Here is an 8,776-nt window from a genome sequence, read left to right as displayed (position 1 = left end):
GCCACGGAAGGTGCCTATGGTTGAGTGAAATCGTTTCATGAAGTCTACGCATATCAGAATATCACATCGCACTCCATAAATAGATGCAATCATTGTCAACTAAAAACCAACATAAAAAAATTGTGGAGTAAGCAAACATCCTTCCTTGCGGAAGGAAACCCAGCTCTGTAGTGCTGCAGACAGCTGAGAGGACGCTGGGGGGTCTTCGCAAGAGATGTCATCAAATTTCCCAATTAACTTTCTTTTTGGCTAAGGAAAATCCAAACACGTTTCCTATTTCATGAAATCAGGGGGTACAAACAGGGTCATGACTCTGGCCACAGGCAGTATTTCTGTGGTTCAGTGTTGCCTCCCGTGGCAGAAAGCAAAGACCCCCCCCCCCATCAAGTGGGCTCCGGGAGGTTTCCAATGCCTTTGATTCTCCTCGCTGGCCTGGTGCCCACCAGAGGCCTGGCGGACCCTGCCTCCCGTGGTTGCCAGACCCTGGGCCCCAAATGTTGCTGAACCCTCAAGGCCCACTGTTGGCCTCAGTCTCCCACAGAGGTGTGGGAAGGCTGGCTGGGCTTGGTCCCTGTTGGGTGCAGCCATGAGTCCCTTAGGGTGAGAGGCACCCATCATCCTGTGCCCAGACGCACCTGTCCAGGGCCTGCCTCCCTGGGCAAAGCCCTGTGCCTTGCTGTTTCCTTAGAGTAAGCTCCTGCCCAGGAGGCTGCCCTGCCCCTCAGACAAATAGAGCCCAGGCAGCCTGACCCCCCAGCCTTCCAGACAGATAACAGTAATGACAACTGTAACTAGCTAACATTTAGTCTCTGTGCCAAGCACTTTATGCGCATTATTTCACTGAATCTTCACTACTATCCCCATTGTACAGATGACAGCACTGAGGCCCAGAGAAGTTAAGTAACTTGTCTTGGGTCACACAGCGAATTCATAGGGAGCTGTTCTCAAATTGAGGCCTGTGTTCTTAGTCACAACATGTGGAAGTGTGTTAGTCCTGGGGTGGGTGTGGGGTACAGCGGAGGTGAACAAATTGGGATGCCCATTCATAGCCAGTGTCTCCCCAGGCAGGGCCACTGGGTCATTGGGAGGGAGTGGCTGGGCACATGTGTCCTGTGGGCTTCTGCACCTGCACTGGGGTGGGAACTGTCCCCATTCTGCAGACGAGGACACAGAATCCCACGTTCCATGGTGACGTCACAGGAAGGCCAAGCTCAAACCTCAGTGTCCCGATCTGTGGTCTCTGCTTTTCACTCCGACAGGGCTGGAAACCAGGCTTGGCCAAGATGATTTTCGAACGACGCTTCGTCAATGTTGGTAGGAGGGTCCAGGTGTTCTTTTTTGGGCCAGGGCAGCCAGGCAGAGCACTGGGTATGTCTGGCCTGGAGTGAAGAGGGTTTGGATCAGGCTAGGACACAGCTCACAGAGGCCGGTGTCCAGCACCATCCACAGGGACAGGGACTGGGTCCGAGTCGCGGCGGGCAGGAGCTTTGAGGGGCACCAGTACTGCCGGGGCCCTCGGAGGAGGAGGGCAGGAGCCAAGGACGTCAGGGGATGGGGAGGGCTGGGGACACCGGTGGGACAGAGCCAGGGGCTGGCCTTGTCTCAGGCTAGTCAGCCTCCCAGACCTCCTTCCAAACCCTCTCTAATCCCCCAGGGAACTGGAGGCAGGGAACGGGCTGCCTGGGCGGGAGCACTGCGGTGGGGTGGGGGAGTCCCCTTCACAGAGTCCCCAGGAAGCTCCCCAACAGGATCCAAACTTCTTCCAGCAAGAAGATGCTTCCTGAAGCCTTGGAAGGAACAGAGAACCACGGAGTCCTGGGGTTGCTGCCAAGCCCAAAGTTTGCTCCTCAGGCAAATGCAGGGCGGGAGGAGAGAGCAAAACACACGAGATCAGCGTCCTCCATGTTGCCGGGAGACGCAGCTCGGGTGACAGAGGCTCCTCCACGTAGCCTGGCTGTCCCTCCTCTCCTTCCGTTTTCATCAGGTGCCTTCCATGGATAGTGACGGGGGCTCTGGGTGGCTTTGGGGAGGGGCACTGGCATCACACCAGCCTCTGCCTTCAGGGGGTCACAGCGAGCAGGGAGAGACAGAAACAGGAGGTGACAGGGGATGATGTGGCCAGAGAGAAAGGCACTGACTGCCTGGGGGATCAAGGAGAGCTTCTGGGAGGGGTGGCAGTTGAAGTAAACCGGAATTAGATCAGAGTAGAAGAGACGACAAAAGCGTGTTTTCCTCTATGTGTTTGAGGTGTTTAAACACCAAGAAGCTCAGAAATGTTAGATGGGTTTTACACAAGATCTTACAGTTAGTAACAGACGGGTGAGGACAGGATGTGAGCCCGGGCCTCCACCTGCTGGCGGGTTCTCTGTCCAGGCACATAGAACCACTTCAATTCCTGAAGACGCTTCAGGAACCAGGCCAGGGTGACAAAAGTGTTTTCTGGGGAAGAGTTGTGATTTGGTCATCCTGGGGCCTGAACTGGGGAGGGTGTCATGGGACAGAGAGGAAGGGATTGTCCTTGCTCTCAGGGGTTGAGCCAGAGAGCTGGGAAGGCAGAGAACGCAGCTGCAGACTCATCCTCCGTCAGCCCCTGAAACCCCCAGACGCTTCTTCCCCAGGGCTCCTGGTGTGTCTGCGGGCGAGGGGTGTGTGTATGTGTGCTTGAGTGTGAGTACGTGTGTGAGTGTGAGTGCATGTGTGACTGCATGAGTGTTAGTATGAGTACATGTGCATGGGTGTGTGGGAGTGTTAGTACATGTGTGAGTATGCTTGAGTGTGAGTACGGGTGTGGGTGTGTGTACATGTGATGGGTGCGTGGGTATGTGAGTGCATTTGCACAGATGCCTAGGTGTGAATGTGAGTGCACGTAGCATGGGTATGTGGGTGTGAGTACATGTGTGTGGGTGTGAGAGTGCACTGTGTATGGGTCTGTGGGGGTGTGTGAGTGCATATGCATGGGCGAGTGGGTTTGTGAGGGTATGTGTGTATGGGTGTGTAAGTGCATGTGCATGGGTGTGTGAGTGCGTGTGCGTGGGTACATGGGTGTGAGTGCATGTGCATGGGTGCGTGGGTGTGTGTGGGGTATGTGTGTGTGCGTGTGTGAGTGCATGTGAGTGTGTGCGTGGGTACATGGGTGTGTGAGGGTATGTATGCATGTGTGTGTAGGTGAGTGCGTGTGTGAGTGCACGTGCGTGGGTGGGTGGGTGTGAGTGTGCGTGCACGTGTGCGTGTGTGTTCACCCTTAATAAACCTCGGGTGAGTGAGCCATGCGTGAAGGCAGGTCCTGCCGAGCAGGGTGGGTGGCGCCCGGGTGTTTATGGCTGAAGATCCGAGCCTGCAGGTGCTGCACAGGAACCAGCCGCATGCCCAGCACTGCTGATTACTGAGGGTGGGTGAGGACGGCATGGGCGCCTCTGTGATTTGGTGGCAGTGCCACGTGGTTGTGAAATCCACGCCCACGCTGGCTGAGAAGAGCGATGGAGCGCCCGAGGAGGTGGCCCAGGACCTTGGCATCACCGCAGAGTGTCCCGGGGAACAGGGGAGGCCTCCTCACTCTGGGCTGGCTGGGGGCTCAGAGCCCTGCACTTTGAACCATGACCTCCTGTTGAACCCTGGCGGGGCGGAGCAGGTGCAGCAGCCCCGTGGGGAAGGTGTGCCTGGGCGGGGTGCCCGGGGCCTTGGAAGGACCTGCCCGTTGACCATCTGGCATGTCTGGTCAGCGCAAGCTCACCCTCCCCACTGGACCCCTGCCTGGGGCTCTGACAGCGTGAGGGGTCAGGGCCCTGACCGTTGACGGCTGTCGGGGGAGGAAGTGGACGCAGAGGTCACACGGGTGGGCGGAGGTGCGAACTCGGCCGATGCGCAGCGCAGAGGCGTTTTCTCACCTGTGGTCCGTCAGTCAGCCGGTGCCCAGGCGCTGACTCCCACGGGCCACTTCTCCTCGGCCGCCCGGTCCCCAGGCCTGCGGAGGGGGTGCGCCTCCTCCCCCGTCCCCAGCCGCCCCCACCCCTCGCCGTGTGCTGGGCATTGCAGGCAACGTCCCGCAGCTGCCCCTGGGTCTCCGACCCTGGTATCCCGGTGCCCCAAGAAGCCTCCTGACCTCCCTGGGACTGATCCTTTCCAGCCCATCTGCCGCCTCAGTCCATTCTACTCAGCCGATGGGGCGAGGCCACCTTGTGCCCCTCCGAGAAGGCTCCACGCCCACCCTGGTGCCCGAGCGCTGCCCGCCCCTCGGCGCAGGGCGACCCCGGTGCAACGTGGAGCCGGGCGGGAGGACCAGGGTTCCGCAGCTGGAGTGGCGCCCCCTGGTGGCGAGAGTGGGAAGTTTGCAGTGCCCTCGGCCACACCCACATTGAGTTAGCTGCTTTCTGCATGGGTTTTAAAATGGGCAGGGAGGGGAATTTCCCTGAATACCGATGCTGCGGGTTCACTGAGACTCCACGTTGTCACGCCATGCTCAGGGAACCCTTAAAATGTGGGTTTCCACAACATGCAATTCTCCTGTATGTTTTGACCTTTTATCTAAAAATCACGAGCCAAATATTATTTCTTCAGTAAAGTAGAATGGCTATATTCATTTGCTCAGAAAACATTTCCCAGGACTTCCCTCCGACGCCAGGCTTTGTCTAGAAGCTAGCCGGGAAAATATGGCAGCGTCTGTGCCTTCAGAGGCCCACGGCCCCGCGTGGGGAGACGGATATTCCCAGTCATTCGATCCTCAGTGCAAGACGGAGATATTACAATTCCCATTTTATAGGTGAGGAAACTGAGGCTCAGAGACATGCAGAGCCACCCAGTGAGGGGAGGCTCTGGGCTTCTGCGAGAATTAAATGAGAGAACGCACGTCGAAGGGCTTTGCAGCGTCTGCCGTAGAGTAGGTGTGTGGTAAATGTTTAAAAATTGGGAACGGGGCCGGGCGCGGTGGCTCAAGCCTGTAATCCCAGCACTTTGGGAGGCCGAGGCGGGTGGATCACGAGGTCAAGAGACCATCCTGGCCAACATGGTGAAACCCCGTCTCTACTGAAAATACAAAAAATTAGCTGGGCATGGTGGCGCGTGCCTGTAATCCCAGCTACTCAGGAGGCTGAGGCAGGAGAATTGCCTGAACCCGGGAGGCGGAGGTTGCGGTGAGCCGAGATTGCGCCATTGCACTCCAGCCTGGGTAACAAGAGCGAAACTCCGTCTAAAAAAAAAAAAAAAAAAATGGGAACGGGGCCACTTGGCACAGAACCACTTCATGTGCTGTGTCTTCAAACTTTCACATTTAAACTACTCACCTCTGAATGGCGCCCTCCTGATGTGGACTCTATCGTAGTGAGGAGGTGGCGTGTTACCACGTGGTCTTCACGTGCTGGTAGCACTGATACTAACATCTGTTACTCTAGTACTGTAGCCTGCATTAGCACAAGACAGGGGACAAAAAACTTGGGTTCAAAGGAAGGGACAGAACTCAGGAGGGAGGTGCTGGGGCGGGTGGAGAGCCTGACCAGCCATCATTTGCTTCCCAGCTTCACTAGTCGGGATAATTTTCCTCGATGCTTTTCAAAGCCTGCTCTGTAGACCTGAGGACCTGGCCCTTCCGGGGCTGTGGTGGGTTTACTGACCGGCTGCAGCTGGGCAGGGCCCTGACATAATGGCTTTGCCCTCCTCCCCCCTCTGCCTGACCTGGGGGGTGTCATGTCTTCCCTTTCCGATGAGTGTTTGCTCTTTCAGTCTCTCAGCCCCGTGGGCAAAATCCAGTGCCGCTAAACCCTCCAGTCTCAGGCCCAGTGTGTGGCTCCCCTTTCCACAGCGGACTCGATGTCCCCCAGGGTGGCAGGTACCATCTGGACATCAGCTCCTGTGGCAGGACGAGTGCAGGGGCTGCCCCATGGCACAGCTCCCTGGCATGGCAGAGCTGGTTCGATTCAACTTTGCCCAGCCCAGCAGCCTGGAACCCGGCAGCACTCCCACCCTCCCAGGCGGCCTTCTTGGCTGGAGAGGCAGCAGGATGCCCGCACCCCAGAGCCTCGCTCTGTGTCCTCCCTCTGCCACCGTCTGCCATTTTCTCTTGTTCTCCTTCCCCTCCCCAGGGAGGAACCCTTGGGGCAGATCAGTGAGTGCACAGGCCAAGGAGTGACCAGTAGGAGAGAGCTCAGTCCTGGATCTGTGATTGGGTTTGGGGTGCAGGTGGGAGAGGGAGGAAGTCACCTCTTCCTTCCATGTACCCCAACAACTCCTGTTGTTGCCTGGGAGGGAGGTGGGGGGCTGGAGTGATGGCAAAGGCAATGGGATCCCTGACGGATGAAGGCGGGCTCTGGTTGTCATCACGGTGGTTCTCCCAGTTCGGATCCTGCAGTGAACAGAATCCCAGGTGAGAAGGGAGAATGGCATGGGTACTTTCTGCAGAGGTGGGAGCAGCGGTAAAGGTGGTCTCACCCAGTGGCCAGCTGCAGTGGAAAGCTGTAAGCCCCTTAGCCTGAAGGCAACAGGGAGTCCAGGGAGACCCCAAGGGGGCCCGCCAAAGGCTGGAGTCACAGGACAAGGCCACTGCCAGGAGACTGGTGACCTGGGCCACCAAGGAGGGAGCGGGGGGAAATACCCAGACCTCTTTCTCTTCCTGTCTCCAGTCTGGGCTTCCCATCTCTGAGCTCAACAGGAGCCAGAGGCCGAAGCCCCCCACATGGTAAAGTCGTGGCACACAGGGAATCCCCTCAGGTGGCTTTGGGCCCTGGCTTCCAGTTCCAGGGTGCCAAGAGAAGCCTTACTCCATATCTGTGACACTCCCACATATTTCAGGAGGACCCTCGGGAGGGGCAGCGAAGCCTGCAGGGCTCCAGGGAGATGGAGACGGGGCTGTGCCTGGCCCTTGGCTGGGAGCGGCCTGTGGGAAGCCAGGCCTTGGCCTTGTCAAAAACGCGGTGATGGATTTCAGAGCAGCGGGGCAGGGAGCTATGGGTCTAATTAGCCCCCTTGAGGTCAGGGGACCCCCAGTGCATTCTCACAGTGCCCCTGATAGACGCAGCTCAGGCCCATTGCAAAGAGTGCTGTGGATGATCACAGCAGCCACCATTTAGCGCACACCTACTGTGTACCAGGGCTGTTTGGGCTCAGGTGGGTTATTCACAGAGGTGCACAGAGCACTGTCCCATGGCATGTGAAACCTTGTGGCGCAGTGACATTTTAAGCTATAAAGAATATAGGCCGGGTGTGGGGGCTCACTCCTGTAATCCCAGCACTTTGGGAGGCCAAGGTGAGCGGATCACCTGAGGTCAGGAGTTCGAGACCAGCCTGACCAATGTGGAGAAACCCCGTCTCTACTAAAAATACGAAAATTAGCTGGGTGTGGTGGCACATGCCTGTAATCCCAGCTAATTGGAGGCTGAGGCAAGAGAATCGCTTGAACCCAGGAGATGGAGGTTGCAGTGAGCCAAGATTGCGCCATTGCACTACAGCCTGGGCAAGAAGAGCGAAACTCCATCTCAAAAAAAAAAAAAAGAAAAAGAAAAAGAAAAAATAATAAGCCCTGACAGGCTGCATTGTCCTGGACTGTCACCTGCTTGGGAGTGAGCCTCTCTCCTGCACCTGGACGGAGCGGCCCTGGCCTAGAAGAGAACACACTTCACAGGAAACATCCAGGGTCCCGCCACTTAGCAGCTACCGGCCCGGGGCTTCCTGGCTGGGAACCCAGCTTCCCTGCCTCTCCATCCCTGGCTCGGTTCCCACTGTGTGGCCAGCACAGCTGTTGTTCCAGGGGCCACTGGTGGACTCTGGATGATCATTTACAGATTGGGAGGGGGCGATAAGGCTCTTGTGCCCTGTATGGGTCATTAAGAAATGGCACCACAGGGGCCAGGCTCCCATGCCAGCCCCCTCACTGTCTCTTTCTGCCTATCTTTTATTGTCCACTCTTATCTTTTCTCCCTCCCCATGCCCCACCCTGGTGCAGGTCCCTAAGACCATAACCTTCTTCAAACTGCTGTTGGCTTTTCCCGACCTTCTGCCCCAGGCCCGGAAGGTAACTTTATCAGCAGGGCTGGTGAGGGCTTGGCTGGGGCCCCAGCCCTGTATGGCCAGAGAGGGGGGAAATTCTGGCAGCAAAGCAAAGACCCAGGGCTGCGCAGCGATGTGGCGGAAAGGGATTAGAAAGCATTCGATCTGGACTCATCCCATCCTTGTCAACCTCAAACGCATTTCCCCCATCCACAACCCAGGGCCTCGGGAGGTGGGCATGGGGTTGGATTGGCTCCATTCCTCCTGATCTGTTCTTCTTCTGCAGAGTGACAACTGCTGTGATCAGAGAGTGAGGGAGCTGATGGGCACAAGCAACTCTGAGTCACTGGGGACCATTTAGGGACTCCTGGGTCTCCGTCTTTGCACCTTAAAATGGGTTCAGGTCCTGGCTCTGTTTAAACTTTCTCTTGTTGGTGACAAGAATAGTCACCTACGAATGTGAGTAGCCCTCCTCAGTTTAAGAGCAAGTAGGATGCACTGGAAATTTGACAGGTCTTGTGATCAAATGAATCAGGCTTCAACCAGAACCCACTCTTCCCTCGCATGGGGGTGGAGCCTCAGTGTCCTTACCTGCCAAATGGAGCCATGATCCCTACCTCACAGCCACCACGAGTGGGATCAGTACCTGTCTGCTGGAAGAGCTCTCCACATGCAGCTAGGTGGAGAGGAGATAGCTTTGGAATCATGGAGACTTGGGTTCACATCTCAGTGTCACCATTGGGCCAGTCCACTCCTCTCTGGTTTGCTGTTTGCTAAATGAGGACAGTGACAGCCACTTCTCAGG

This window comes from Saimiri boliviensis, chromosome 2, assembly GCF_048565385.1.
Source record: "Saimiri boliviensis isolate mSaiBol1 chromosome 2, mSaiBol1.pri, whole genome shotgun sequence".
NCBI lineage: Eukaryota > Metazoa > Chordata > Mammalia > Primates > Cebidae > Saimiri > Saimiri boliviensis.
Note: the sequence above shows the minus strand (reverse complement) of the source record.